The sequence below is a fragment of the Diaphorina citri genome, unplaced genomic scaffold (genome assembly GCF_000475195.1).
Source record: "Diaphorina citri unplaced genomic scaffold, Diaci psyllid genome assembly version 1.1 scaffold1103, whole genome shotgun sequence".
Lineage (NCBI taxonomy): Eukaryota > Metazoa > Arthropoda > Insecta > Hemiptera > Psyllidae > Diaphorina > Diaphorina citri.
In genome coordinates, this window is record NW_007378532.1 from 5365 (window position 1) to 21764 (window position 16400).

The window sequence follows — 16400 nt, forward strand, 5'->3', positions numbered from 1 at the left end:
TTTTTGTAGGCCTGTAAATAGAGGAAGCATATTTTTTTTAAGTTAAAAAAAAAAAATAAAATAAAATAAACAGGTACCTATGTAGAAGGCAAAAATGAAAAATGTTTTGAGGAGATTAGCCATAGGTCTTGAATATGAGTACATCTTTTGAAAGGATTCATCTAAATTTCTAAAATAAAGGTAGCTTTTTTTTTTAGCACTTAGTTTAAAGAGGGGAAAAACATCTATAGAACTTTTTTAAGTATCTGCCCATTAAGTAAAAGTTTTTATTAATTAAATAATAATGATAATGACAAGAAAAACAGCTTGGGCATATTAGTTAAGTAAACAGTAACCAACAAACCTGCTATAGGAAGTATATCCCAACATTGGCACAAAAACATATATATTTTTTTAAATAATAATTTCACTATGAACAAAAAATTACACAGTAACTAAAATAACACTTTTTTATGGGTAAAAATAAATAAATTTTATTATTTAAAATTAAATTCACAACACTAATTTAATACAATATTGTTTTGTAATTATTTACGATCATTAAAATATTTATTTAAAAATAATTATAAATATTTCTGTAGGTAATACCTAGATATAAATAAAACAACAACTTATCCCAGGCTGTTGAGGTCAGTGGAGAACTTATAGAGAGATACTTTCAGGTCTTTTGAGTGCAATGAGAAGAAAGGTAACAACCTACATAGATTCTATAAGAAGGAGACTCAGGAGACAGGTTAGAAAGGGGAAGCACCTTATAGGTGGGGCTCAAACATGATTTTAAGTCATTTTGCACTACTTACTTGGCAGAGAAGAGGTAGGTATATGTGGGATATAGGTACTGTACCAAACCGATCTACAAGTTTTCTCACATGAAAAAGAGTTAAATTTGAAAGATCATAACTCATAACATTAGATTAATAAATAATACATGACAATTTCATCAACAATTTTGTACTCCTAAGATATCAACCAATCACCATGCGACTAATTAGCCAAGAAAAAAAGTTCGCCACTGCTGGGTTACGGCAATACCAGTATTGTACTAAGATATACAGTTACCTTGGGCAAGTCCTGTTTGTGCTGGATTGAAAAAGATCTGATGGATACTATCGGCATTTAACCTCGCAAAGGAATTGCATTAGCAATCAAGTACGTTGATATACATAGAAGCGTTGCAAAGTTAGCAATGAGGTTTGAGGGCAAACACCAACTGGTTAAATTGAAAATCCTTGATTGACCGTACTCTAGATTAGAAACAAGAGGAAAAAAATAGACCTAAAACTCAAAAGACATCTTCTGTAGATACCTTCAAAAGCACATCAAATATTCCGCACCCTCAAGGAAAAACTTGTGTACAATGTTCATTTGATAGGGTTAAAAGCAATATAATTTATTACTCTGATCAGTAGGTATAATAAGCAAGATGTTTTGTTGACTCTATTGAACAAGGTGTACCGTGTAGCCAACCTAATGATCACCTGCCTAAGCCCAGCATCCATACACTGGAGGCATCAACACGCGCTCTCAATTATCTCTGGTTTACCAGCCTGGTGTTCCGTATTGCTCCTCCTTTCTTCTTTCCATTCTCAATAGTATGGATCTTAGCTATCCATATGTTATCAGCACCTTGTTCAGTTTAGTATTTCATTTCCATGACATGTATTTCATTAGAAGTTTGGTTAAAGACAACTATTAACGCAAGAGTAAGTCCAAAGTCTTACGATCACTATTCACTATCAACCTCCCAGGTAATGTACAAGTATATTAGGGCTGTTTAGTACTTATTAGGTAAAGTCACAATTTATTAGGTTCATGTTGTAATTTCAGATCATTCTATGAAGACGGAAGATGATACAAAGGCCACTCACATTGAAAGTCACCACATTGGCACGTGGGTATTTTGGTCGTTTTCGCTTCAGTACAACATTTTGGTCGTCAACAATTCCTTTGAATTAGCTGTAATGGTAAGAGCTCATAATATATAGTCAATACCCACTTACGTTATTCTTTTATTGAATTTCCAAGCTTGTGCATATAATTATCTTAGCAATGAGGAATGAATCACGTCATGGGTTATTTTTTAATCCGATTCAGACTTATCATCAAACACGTCATTGATCAAGAGGCTGCTGAGTCCAGCACTGGCATTATAATAGTAATGCACAAGATCTTATTACATCATTCCACTAGTCACTAGAGTCCTTGAGATCTTAGAAGCGTTATCAAATTCATTGGTTGCTATTAGAAGAGTTCCTACCTTCATTGAGAATTTAATCTGTGTACAATTGCTTATTGTTTATCATGGAATGTTTAATATCTTACTTCTGTAATTTTTCCATTGTTATCGCATAATATGTAATTGTAACCTGTTGATGATTATTTTTCTGCTGTTTACAGTTATTGGGGGTATTCCATCGTTGACCAACTGCCCAAGATCCAGTTTGCCTTTGTCTCATAACTCCATGGAATTGAAGCAAATCATAAAACACGTGAGTTAAAGAGTCATAGAAAGATGTAGGTAGGTGTAGAAAGTTCTTGTGAGTTTCTAAGTTCACGATGTCAACTTGGAACAAAAATCTCGGTGGCTTATTTTCTGCGTGAGAGTGATTGTCTGCTTCATAGAAAGAATCTAATACGAAATTTTTGTTCTCAATTCTATCTAATACGCGTCCTATAATGTCATCATTCTCCGTTGATCGCGACTCAAGTGGCACGGTTTTGTTGTTGGTAACAAAAATATTGTGCAGTTAGGTATTTGCTGCGTTGTGGTGCTCTCTCTATTTCACCACGCTCTGTTCTCAATTCAATAATAGTCTTTTCATAATGAAGAGAGAAGTACAAGAATGAGGATCTTAAAATAAATTCCTCAACAAATTCTTCGCTCCAGCTTGACTTCATTTATTCACCATCAGGTATTTCTACACAAGTAATCATATTATTGCCTATAATGTATATTGCTTGAATGAGAAGTTATATGTTTTTCATGAGCGAAGGTCTCCACTTGTAACTGAAGACTCTGGGGACCGGGGAAATTGCCAAACGTGCTGCAGAAAAAACACAAATTTATGTGAGTGGTTTTATTTAAGCCTCTATGTCCCCAGAAAGGACTTCGAATACCTATCATAATATTAGATACCTAGTTACCAACATGTATTTTGTTTGTTCATTGGTGAAACATGTCCTATTGTCATTAACATTAATTCGGATATTGAAGACTACCAGGAGGACCTCAAGAGTCTCACCCTCTCTTTCATGTTAGCAGGTTGGCACATGGTTTTCAAAACATACAATTTTAATTGCCCCAAGATATTGAAATAGGTGTTCATCTGCTCATGGTAGTCATAATCGCATAATGGAACAGATTGTTCTAAGCTGACAGTCTAAATAAAGCACTACTTGTACTTACTCGTATACTAGATCTGGAACACAGAGGTTCATGAGACCAAGCTCACTGAAATGGTCCAATATCTGAGATTATCAAAATAAGCAAAGCCACAAGCTTAATCTTCCAACAACATCTGAAGCTTACATCAAAACATTTTTAACCAAGTTCAACTTGTTTTTTGCCTCTCTTTTTTGATCGGAAATTTATTGATTTTCATCTTCAGTTTTTAAATACCGAATGGGTTGATGACTTGGTTTTCATTTTTGTGAATACTTCTTTAATATAGCGGGCTATTTAAGTTTCATTAGGAGTATTCAAAGAACCTCTCAGTTTTTTTTTTTTTTTATCTGTATAGTCCGTAGGTACCCATGTATATCTTTGGCTAAGTAAACTATTTTTCATCAATCCGATCCCATTACTCATCAGAATATTCAATATTTTCGGAATGTTTAATTCCTGTCTTTTGTAACTTTAAACTCGTTCTAGCAGATTAATGTTTAGATACCTACTAGCCTATGTTAGCCGTCACAAAATGGTGTAAGGAGGAAAATTTGATGTTCTTAGAAGGAAACAACAGAGGTGTGGACTGGCACCCCCCGGAGCTGTGTGGGTACCTAGGTTCATCCAAACATGAATACCTAAGTAGGTAAGGTAAAAGTAAGTAGGGTATAATAAGCACTTTGCAGATACTTTGCTAACATGAGATTATAAAATGTAGGTGGTCCTCGTCAATTGTTTCACCCTTTAGTTCATATTAAGTATGTACCTACACATATTCAACTTTTTTCCTGGGACGTTTTATAGATTCTGTTATGAAAAACTAGCACGTTCTAGGTAACAGTAGCACAATGCTCGTTTTGAAAAAAAAGATGTGGACGGAGAAAACTAGAACTATTCAAAATACTCTCGGTTAGCATGCAATATTTTATCCTCGTAGAACATTAACGAATACACTTTCATGTTTAGATACCTACTAGCCTATGTTAGCCGTCACAAAATGGTGTAAGGAGGAAAATTTGATGTTCTAAGAAGGAAACAACAGAGGTAATACACTTTATATTCGTATTATTGTGACAAAAAAATACAATGAGAACAATGATATGTATCAGTATATCAGTCTCGGTAATCATAAGCAAACAGAGCGACATGTGTACAACACCTACAGTAACTAACAAAGTGTTAATGATGACATCAGAAAACACATTTTTATCCTCTCCAACTCCATTTCTGATTATGCATAGAATTTACATAGGAATACATTTTCATATATCCCATATTGCAATTTTAATGGAGCAAACGTGTGGATCGACTAATATTGCCTTGTCGATATAGCAGCAGATATTTTGCTGAAAAATAATAATAAGTCAAGTAATCATAGGCACATAAGAGAAAAAGAGCTATCAAGATCAGGTGATGGTCAATCACTTACGTATAACTGGGTTAAGTAGAAACTGAAAACTTTCGAAAAAAGTACATATGGGCAATATACATATGTAAAATATAGACAAATGTTTTAAATTGAAATAGTATGAAGAAAATTAGAGCTATATTGGTAGTAATCTACGTGATTGAAAAAGATGATTATGCCATACGCCATGGTTTGTAATGTTTGCATAGTGGTTTTAATAGATATATTTATATGGGGACCTAGATATCCTAGATAACATTAAAAAGATCGGATAGAAACCTGTAACGACAACTACTACAATTACTACTTTGAATCATAACTTTCACAGTCCACTTTTCCTAAATCTCAGGTCGGGACTGTCATATAAATTTCCACTGTCATATAAATTTGCATCCTTTGTAAAGGCATTGTTATCTACCCCATTTAGGTAATCTGTTATTATTTTCTACTCAAATAAAACAGTATTCTAGCTTCCTGCGAGCTCAGTTTTTAGCTATTTTGAAAACTTGAAAGCACAGCTTTACTTGCTTGAGAAAAAGTAAAAAAATGTTCAACAAGATTGTCTAAATAAGATAAGCAACACGCCAAACGTATAATTTTTTTACGCCAAGTATATGAGTTTCAGTGTAGGTTATGAGTTTCCACTTGTAGGTATATCATCAAAAATGTCTACTGACTTCATTTGTGGGTAGGTTTTTAATTAGGTATATTTACTATACAAAATAAATGTATGTACATAAAAAGTAGGAGCACCAAGGTACATAACTCCTGTCAATAATTTTGTAGCCTAAACTTAGGTCTCGGTTTCATTGGGTAAGACTGGATTAGATTTCTAGTCTTACCATGAATGTCGCACAATCAGCAAAGATTGTACCAATTGTTTGTACATTGCTTCCGAATTTTTACATCGGATGAATCACAAAGTATATTAGGATTACCCGCCACGTCGTTAGACTAGAAATCTGACGCAGTGGAACCGCAACTGTGTATTCAGAATATTGAAATCAAGAGGATGGGTAGAGGGTATGGTACTTACCTTTGTGGGAGAATGTAAAGTGCTAGACATTTCAAGGCGGTGTCAGTTTTATTTACTTTGGACAACTAGTTGACCCTGTAATGTCTTCATAGTGATCTTTTTTCCATGCTGATACACCTCGAATGGGAATTACTTACCTTAATCTACAAGCAACTGGGTATGATTTTTATTATTTTAGCAGGACTAGAATTTCAACTCGACTGTCAAGGAATTGGAATGTGGCAAGGGACAAAAAGCAAATTCCCATTCAAATCAAAGGCCATATGCTTCAAAATGGTATTGTAACTTTCTGTGCAAAGGGCTGGCCCGGTCCATAATACAGGCTTTCTATAATGTTCTTGAGTGGCAAATTATGAATGTGAGGATAACAAGATCCACTACTGTTGGGATAGCAGGGGAAGAGAAGAAAAGTTTGCAACGAATTATAATATTACACATAAGAATACGTATTTGTACTTGTCAACTTTCACGATTTTCATTATTTTATTCATAATTTTTCTAGAGATGAAGAGAAGCAAAAAACGTCCATTCTGTAGCTACACTACTTGTCAACTTTCACGATTTTCATTATTTTATTCATAATTTTTCTAGAGATGAAGAGAAGCAAAAAACGTCCATTCTGTAGCTACAGACGGAAGGGTAGAAGAAAAAATTAAATGGAGGTAGGGGAGCGTGAGAATTCATTTCATAAAAAAGGTATTGATACCCGTCACTCACCCCTTAAATTGTTTCCCTATGTGTCTGATAATGAGTTCGCCTTGGAAACTCTCTGAGCTACAAAACTCTACAACTACTATTGATAGAGAGGTTCATCTCAGGCCTGCATTTAAGGTGTTGAGGCACAGCACTTATGTACATAAGTCGCGAAAATTTTAGAATTATACGATGTGGAAACATATAAAATAATACAAATAAACATAAATACCTATTAAAACAATACAAAAAAACAAAATGCACAAACAAAATATTTTAATAATAAAATAAATAATTAAGCAAATATCTATCAATAATATTACTTGATAAACTAATCCTCACTAGGGCAAAAAGTGAATAAGGAGTGTTAAATTTATCAGCAAATAAAAATTAATAGGGCAAAAAAGTGCGAAATGAAATGCAAACATGTGAAGTCAGTAGGTAACCAAAGATGGGATAGAAAAGGTCCCCTTTGAAATCGGACCTGATATAAATATTAGTTCAAAAGGGTCACCACAGGATATTTGAATGCTCAGTATATGCTACACAAGGAAAATTATTCAGCTTTCTATTATTTTAAAATATTTACAAAAAAAAAAAAAAAAAAAAAAAAAAAAAAAAAAAAAAAAAGAGGGCCCTACAGAATGTAAGCGATTGTTTCTTTTAGAAATTACATTCATGACAGTGTACACTGTAACATGGTTCAGAAATTCCGCATTTTTCACTGTTTTCTCAACCTGGCGAATCGATGGCCAAACGTAGACATTCGTGCTCCTCTTGATCAAGTTTCAATAAATAACTCTTGAGATTGCCAGAATCGCAGATGACTCATATACATTTAAGACAACATGTTTCCAGTTCAGGCAAAGAGTAAATAGTGTGTAGATACTTACTATACCTATTTACTTTCTATACTGGGCTTACGGTGTAGATATATATTTACAATTTTAATTCAAGTTTTACTTTACAGAAAGCTTGGAGCAACAAAGAATGAAATCTACTTCAAGTTAATATAGAGAAAGAACGCATAAAAAGTTCAATCAATGAAGCAGCGGAGAAGACAAGAGAATGTTTAGATTTCATCCAGATATATGAAGCTACCTCTCTGATAACACATTCACTGCTGTTCATGCCATGGATCTTGTGTGAATGAATGGAGATGAACAAGTTTCATTATCTTCACGTGAGACTTTAATTTCCAGACTCTCCTTAGCGCTATGGAAGTTCAACAGAGTTTCACAGGAATCCTGTAGGTCCTTGACTTTGTAGAATCTATGAGATAGATTGCAGTCAGCTCCTCTTCAATGTTTTGCCAAGGTGTGAAAACATTCCAATAAAGGACTTGACTGAAACTGGTACGTGAAAGTAAAGTATGCCTATATTACCTAGGTTACCAAATAGGTAATGAAGCAAATGACATAACAGTCTAGCTATGTTTCTACTTTTTCTGAAAATACTACACCAGGAGTCCGCTAAATGATTGTAAGAGAAGCTTTAGGAAGTTCTTTCGTTGTTAATGTTGAACTTAGTCTTAGAAACGGCCTCACTGAATGTTCATATAGCAGTCACTGTATTGAATATAGTGTGATGTTGAATGCACTCACTCAGCGGGCATTACTTAGTCACTCAAGTATAACCTCAACTCTCTTCTCAATGATGCCATGCATGATACCACTTGATACTTTGTGTCGATGTACTCGCTATGTTTACTTCATTAAGTTTTCACCTAGACGAATAATAATAATTAAATTGCCATGTATGGATATTGGATACTAAGTATTGTATCTGCCATGGATATGTCTGATTTTTGAGCGATGTGATACTATCGTCAAATTTTGTCCTCAGATATTTGAAAGACTAGGTTTAACATCCAACAGAAAGTTCGAGGCCTGAAGTGATATTTTTGAAACCCCCTGTGTGAAGCCTTTGTATGAGTATGACCTGGATTTTAATATTTATTTACATTTCCCTTTTCTTCCTCTTAGCAAAATTCTTCTTAGTCTGGACATAAACATGAAAGGGTGAAAAACTAAAATAAAACACCAAACACTCTCCGTTTCTTTCCCATTTTTTTTTTATAGATTGTGTGAAGCCTTTGTATGAGTATGACCTGGATTTTAATATTTATTTACATTTCCCTTTTCTTCCTCTTAGCAAAATTCTTCTTCAACTTATCGCAAAATTATTATATTTTTTTCTATATTAAAAAAATCGCGTCTTCCAAAATATACACGCGATGTATATATTTTTTTATTATTTTTTAAAAAAGAAAACGATAGCTCCTGACGCACAACACACGTGAATGCAAAGATAAAACTGTTTAACTGTTATATTCTCATGTAGATATTTTGTATGTTCAATTGTGTTATATCAGTCAAATAAGGGGAAAATATAATATTAAAGCTAAAAACACACAGAAATATAGGGGAAACAGAAAATAAAAAGGAATATCTTGACAGTATGACGGGTGACCCTGTCTTCTGTTCTTCCCCTACATTTTATATACTTTACTTACACATCGGCCACAATCCACAATATTGGTTATACAAATATATTATTTACGCTGTTGCCATGTCTCTCCCAACAATTTCATTGTGCGATGCGTTATACCTCCTTGCTCGTATTATCACTCACTCGGTGATTCTTCTTTATCAACAGAGTGAACACCACCTACCTATATTAGTTTTAGTTGGATGATAACATGTCTGAAACATACTGTACATTTTTGCGTCACTTAACCCGTTGAGACCATTAGTTTTACATATTTATTCAAGATAAGTTATCTTCTTTTCTCGTTACATTTTACCCCTTTTTTTCTTCTTATTATAATGAAAATATTTTTTTTGTACCCAATTACCCATGGATAGATTAGCCTTTCGTTGGACAGGAGGGATTGCCTCAGGCAATAAATTTGCTTATTTTACTATACATAGAAAGAGGACTGCAATATTTTATTCAATAAAACATCTAAACATTAGTAATAAAAATGTTTTATTTACAAAGACTTATTCATTTGATTCTAGTTATATATTTTTAGTTGGGGTCTTGTAATTTGTAATGTCAGTGTCTAAAAATAATAATAGGTGGGTAGTTAATTGGTCAGAGCTTGAAATTACTTCCCCCTTTTTTTCTAGATTTAGGTACTTCCAAGTGGGTATAGTATCAAGCCACCCTATTAATTTTTTTTGAAAAGGTTCAAAAAGTATAAAAGATAAATGGGTAAAAGTTAAAATAAAATTTCACAAAAGTTCTACACCATCTGGATGTTTGGAAACTTTTGAGGGAACTTTTACTCTTTTTTCCCTTTTCGTCTTCTCCCTTTTTACTTTTGCCTTAATGTTGTTAAAATTCAAAAATGCTCCAAGATTTTTTCTTTTATTTCTCCAGGAAAATAACTCTAGTGAAGAGCTTATTTATATGTACCTACATTAAACTTCTACCAAATCAAAACCACTTACATTTTACTTCAATGCAAAAATTACCTCACCAGTTTATGGTTTATAATAAGTAGATATTAGTGGAGATGTCAAAAGCACCAACAGAAAATATGTGTACCTACATTATGTTTGTACAGTTACGCATACCTGCTCTATAACTACAGATACACGTTAGTGGAGATGCCATAACACCAACAGAAAATATTTATTATGTTTGTACAGTTACGCATACCTGCTCTATAACTACAGATACACGTTAGTGGAGATGCCATAACACCAACAGAAAATATTTTTGTTCGCGATATTCGCAGCTATGGGTTCGATCTCAGGCAAATTTTTTTCAGCTCTTTTTTTACCGCAAATAATTGATGAAACCAAAATTTTCGCCTGCGGCCGGTCCTAAAAATTTTAAACACCAACAGAAAATATTTATGTACAAGTACCTACATCATTCCATGCACACGCACACAATGTTAAAGTAGATGCCAAAAGCATATAAGTAGTATAAGTACGCATACTAGGTTCCTAGGTTGATCTCACTCGTAGGCACATTTAAGACCTTTCTTTCCCTAGCACCACCCAATTACTTAATTTGAATAAATAATAAATAAAATTATGAAACAAGTAGAGTTTAATATCATCCTCTCTCTAGAGTAGAGAGTAGATACACCTACCTATGAATCTATCTGAAGTTGAATCGGTTTCTGCTCATACAACCCACCCAATATGACCGATGTGCATCGTTAGAAGGAATAAAATGCACTGCGAAGAGTTTAAAGCCATTGCCATTGTGTAGAATATTACGTATAAACAATCTAATTTATACTTTTATGAGAATTCAAGTTAGAAGTACTATTAAATTGAGTGAATACCTGAGCTTCAGGCGTGGGGACTTCTTCAAAAGGGAATGATACTTTCTGTACGATCTTCTAAGGCCGCGGTCACTGAATGCAATCACACACGATGCTTTTCTGTATTGAATTCTCAAACCTTTCATTTCTTGTACGATTTTTAGATATTTTTACCAATTTGTAAAGAGAAAATTCCCTGTTTCTTTGTAGTTTATGTATAAAGCTATAGTCTTAAGTTGTACCTAATGTACATTGTGTATGAAAAATTCAAGAACCAGATCTCTTTTTGGGAATCATTTACCATTGGATGACGATTATATGTAGTGAACGTGCACAAAGCCTTCTTTCTACCTTTATCCAGTGGGAGTCTACGGTCTGCGTTCCAAACCTGATGACCTTGTAGCGAGAGATTAGTAGTGGTGTTGTCTCTGAGTCTTTTACATCTTCAGTAATTTATTGCTTTGCTTGTGATCTTGTGACAATTAACAAGCTATTACTTGATGTGCTGTCTGCTCAGTATTCAGTGTACATTCCTATCTTTATCCTTTTGTCTGGAATCCTCACTTGACAAGACTGGCCAGACATTCCGAATATTGGAAATATTATAAACCCATTACCATTAGTCGTGATATTGTTCTACTCTCTTAAGTTTCTTCTGCTCACAAGGGACAAACTTATCTCTCCACTGTCCATTGTCTCGCTGGTGTAGTAGACAAAACGTTCGATAAAGAGGCGTGGGTTCAATCCCAGGTGATACCTGGAATTGTATCCTCAATTTACCAATTTGATTTGAGATTTTACATAATATTTTCGAGATTGATTCCGCTACCTATGTCTTTTTTTTTAGCAAGAAAATCAAGTGGATATTGTTTGAACTAAGTATTTGCATTCAATTAAATGGATTACAAAACACCGTTTTGTACACCGTTTTCATACAAATTTTCTACACGAAGATTTTTCGAAGAATTTCAAGTTATAATTGAATTTCTTGAGCTGCATAACTGCAGAGGTTCATTTAGGCGTCAAATGCTGAGAGTTGCTGAGCACATTCTTTGCAACGTGGTTTGAAAGTTATTAACTTAAGGATTAATAGATTTTATAGGTAGGACGAATTTAACTTCTGTAAGAAAGGAATAAGAACAATCTATTATATTATCTTCTTCCATTACTTTTTTGAAATGTTTAATCTTTGGTTGCCTGGAGTCTCCACTAATTTTATCAGTTAAGTAGGTAAAACATAAGGACATACATATGAAAGGAATGGCATCACTTGCGTTGCGTTTCTTCTACACTGTTATAAATTGTGAAGGAGGGGAAGTTTTAGATTTTTTAAATATGTATTTGTTAGAATATTTCACATCACATCACAGCAACAAAAATTTGTTTACATAAGAAAAATGAAATTCTATTGCTCAACAATTTATAAATGACAAAACTAAAGAACCGTGTAGGAATCTAATATTGTTGAGAAATCACAATAATTTGACTCCATTACATATTTTACTTTCCTGGATGTATTTTTGGTCTATTTTAGAATTTATTCAGAAGCCATAAAACATTTTTATTCTCTCTTTCTACAGGGAAAAAACTCGAGAAAGCAAGCAGCAGAGGTTTTATAGAAGGAACCGTATGCCAAGACCTTATCTTTAATTTTATTTTTCCATTTTGGTAGACACCCTGCTATTGGCAATAGACAGGATGTACAAAAAGACTAAGAGAGAGGGAGAGAGAAATAGATAGGTAATAAAAAAATGAGAAGTAGCAGAAGAAAGATGTGAAAAGAGGAGAGAAAGAAAACGATGATATACAAAATGAACGGAAGGAAGTAGATGAAAGGAAGGAGAGTAGAAAGAAAAGGTAATGCAAAGAAGAGGGAAGGAGAGGCAGAACACAAAGAGAAATAAAGGGAAAGAAGGAGAAGAGAAAGGAAGACGAAATAAATGAGGAGAGGAAAAAAAGGATGAATAGGGAAGGAAGAGGTAGCATAACACGAGGAGCTAGTTATAATTCTGGTAAAGATAAGACGATATGTTTGGGAGGGAACGTGTATTACAGGATAGGAAGGGAAAGTAGGGGAAGTGAGTAAAGCAAAGTAGGGGAAGTTAAAGAGGTAAGTGTAGAGAGGGGATATGGAGGGTGGAAAATTTTAATTAGCCGATTGGAGTGGGTTAAGTAGAAAATCTTAACCTCTAGTATTACAGGATAGGAAGGGAAAGTAGGGGAAGTGAGTAAAGCAAAGTAGGGGAAGATAAAGAGGTAAGTGTAGAGAGGGGATATGGAGGGTGGAAAATTTTAATTAGCCGATTGGAGTGGGTTAAGTAGAAAATCTTAACCTCTTAATATCGGAAGTCCTTTAACTAAAATCTCTCTCGAAGTAGGCCTTAAAGCGATTAAAGAGACTTCTTAAACAGGGAGAGGAATAAACAAACAAGATACTTACCTATGACTTCTTTTTCCGTCATAATAACTATAATTGATATGTTTTGATATTATAGTCTTAGTCTTAGTTTTCCGTCACATTAAAAAATATTAAAATTTAAGTAGGTAGGTAATAAATTTCAGTTTTATCAGGAAAGTGCTTTGACGAAGTCGGGTTTAACCCGATGGTATTAAAATAAAATAAGTAGGTAGTAGGGTACTCGTATATGCCCACGCTTATCCCTGAAGCGAAGAGGTTGAGACTGTTGAGAGACGTTTTAAAATTTAAGCCAGGGGTTTCGGTACAGAGTGCTGAAATTGTTGACCTAGGATTAAAATTATAACATGGTGACGACGTGATTCCCATGATAAACAACACGTAGCACGTAGCTACCTGTACAAAGCGACACGTATTCAGTATACTTTTGTCATCCAGGAGAAATGAAACCCAAATTTTCATTCGAACCCTCCATACCCTCATAGGAGTTATAGGCACTTATTTGAAGAAAATCATTCATTTACAAAGCCTACTTAGTTTGATACAGTGAACAGTCCAAGATAGCTTGGCTGGCAAGCAGAAGGTTTCCGTTTAAACAATGTGAAAGACTCACAAGATTATATTAGGTACTTTATCTAAGGAAAACTTTTGTTAAAATGTTGGGCAGTTTCAGTTGGAAAAGATCTTTGATTTTCATTTCTACTGACATGAGTTTAAACAAAATGAGAAGTGGTATATGGAGGTACTTTTACCCAATACTACTCAAACTCAAGTATTTTTTCTTTACGAAAATAGAATTTTTTAAAATGAAAAAAATAATCGTAAACATCTACAGACTAAATTTATTTTATTGGAATTCATGAACACGAGAAGCGAAAGCAAGAAGGCGAATAATAATGATAGTTGAAGAAAACAAATTCCCTTGTAATAATAACTAAATAAAATGAATGTTGCCTTGTGGTGGCGGCTGTTAATAGGCCAGTAAACAAGTATCAGGGACTTACACTACTTACAGCCATTATGTTCATATGTACGTCATGTTAATAATTTTATTATTATTGAATATTTAACAATCAGTAAATCAATTTATTAGGTATCGAAACGATTGTAAATCGAGTGATATTCAAGACTTTTCCAAGATTTTTTTCCCACCTCTATAGCTAAGGGCCAGTCTAATGTTCATATGTACGTCATGTTAATAATTTTATTATTATTGAATATTTAACAATCAGTAAATCAATTTATTAGGTATCGAAACGATTGGAAAATTGTTACTCTGGCGTCTCCACTATTTTTTCATTCGTAACTCATAACACCAGAGTCTATAGGTGCCTTTTGATTATCAACTTGATCTAATAAAATTGTAGTTCAACATACAGCGAGAAAAATGGAGAAACAAAAGACAGAAATAAAGAAAATTAGTGAAAAATTATTAGAATGAAAGTGGCGAACGTTAGAAATGGATAACACACGAGCAAGGGTAAAATAACGTTAGATTAGTGGAGATGCCTGATTACCCATAGTGAGCTAATGAAAACACTCTAGAAGACCCAAGCAGATTTTTGTGTGAGAGGTCTGTAATATCTATTTTCATAGATTTGCATCAGGAGTCATGGTGCGACTGGGCTCTACTAAAGATTTCGTAGATTCGTTTATTATAAGCTTGACCCATGTTTTGGGGACCGTTGTCCTACACCTGATCCTCAGAGTGGGCTTTTTGTGTGTGAAGTTAAGCTAGTCGCGCTGCTTCGGTTCCAATGTGCCACAGGCCTTACACACACAAGAAGATTCTCGTCTCCTAAAGACGTTGAAAATTGTTTTGAATTTGGCAATGATTCTAATGATGCTTTGAGTTTTAATTATTTTACAATTACGGCCCTTGTGTTGTTCGAGCGAGTTCGTTTTCAACGGAATAATTTCATGTGGGTGAAAATGTGGAGGTGATCTTCTTCGTATCTTCATTTAGTTTTGCAGCCCAATACATATTTGTATCACAGACTGCATCGCGGTATTCGTTGCACTGAGAAGTATTTACCAGTTTATTTGTTTTGTCGCAGCTTATAACCTGAAAGAGAGAACACATCCGTGTGTTACTTCTAGAAATTGAGACTGGTTGAAGGACTTCACATTCAGACCCCGAACCCCTTAGAATATCTAGCCAACAAAAATCTATGTATAGCATTAGACCATAGACCCGTAAAATATGGAGGAAAAGCAATAATTAGCTTTGAAGAGAACCGAAAAACCTATTGCAGGGTGTCTACCAGACTGGAAAACCGGGAATCGTCAGGGAGATTGTATTTCTGAAGATTTTAGACCAAAATGATCTAAAATTTCGCCTGCGGCGCTATTATAATATTCTGTTCGCCTCTTTTCTTGTTAGAGTTGATTTTGAAAAAAAAAAAAAAAAAAAAATTCAAATTGGAGCAGCCTCTGACCGTATAGAACTACGTTTTTGCTGTAGGTATATTTCATCTTGATAAATCTGATACAGTCGAACATGGATATAAGAGACAAAGCTGATTTATTTTCTGACCAAAAACCTCCATATAGGAGAAGAATTTACCTATTGTAAGAGAAACCTTGCTCCCTTGGATTCTTTTATATCCTGGTTCGACTGTGTTCTTCATAATCATAACAGTCGTAAAATTTTGGAGGCCGATCTTGTACTTCTATGTATATCTGTGTTAGATTTGCATACAATTTTATGAAAAGAAAGCGAAGAAGGCTTGAAATTTTCCACCTGTTTTTAAACTCCAGAAGTTTTTTCAGTGGTAAATTTTTCGTCCCTACGACTTGCCACCCAGAAACACGAGCTAATTTTTGTCAGCATTTTCATTTCTTCGCACCGGATATTTTATGCAAGATTTGTCTTTGTTTGTGCCTTTGATGTTTCGAGGGGGAGTGAACAAAGCGGAATAAAGATTTTCTAATTTTCTTTCTTGTGTTTTTACTTAAACGATTTTAATTCTGTAAAAAAAAAGAAAAAAAAGTTATAAATAACTTTAACATTCCTGTACCTTTTCTCTTACCTTTTTTTTCTTCATTTTACCTTCCTCTTTCTCTAGTCTTTCCTTTTTTTTTTTCTTTTTTTTTACATCATAAAGATCATTTTCCTCTGGGAACTTCCCTTTTTCTCCCTCCTCCTTCTCCTCCTGCTCTTTTCCCTCCCTT

General features: G+C 34.1%; 1 protein-coding gene across 2 annotated transcripts in view; it reads left to right on the forward strand.

Annotated features, from left to right (window-relative positions):
* Positions 1-627: 627 nt before the first annotated feature.
* Positions 628-16400, forward strand: part of LOC113469493 — an 82115-nt gene continuing 66342 nt past the window's right edge. For both annotated transcript variants that reach the window (XR_003392885.1, XM_026827256.1), the window contains exons 1-2: positions 628-1964; positions 2398-2489. The gene's annotated coding sequence lies outside the window, so the exon portion shown is untranslated. The remainder of the gene's footprint in view (positions 1965-2397; positions 2490-16400) is intronic.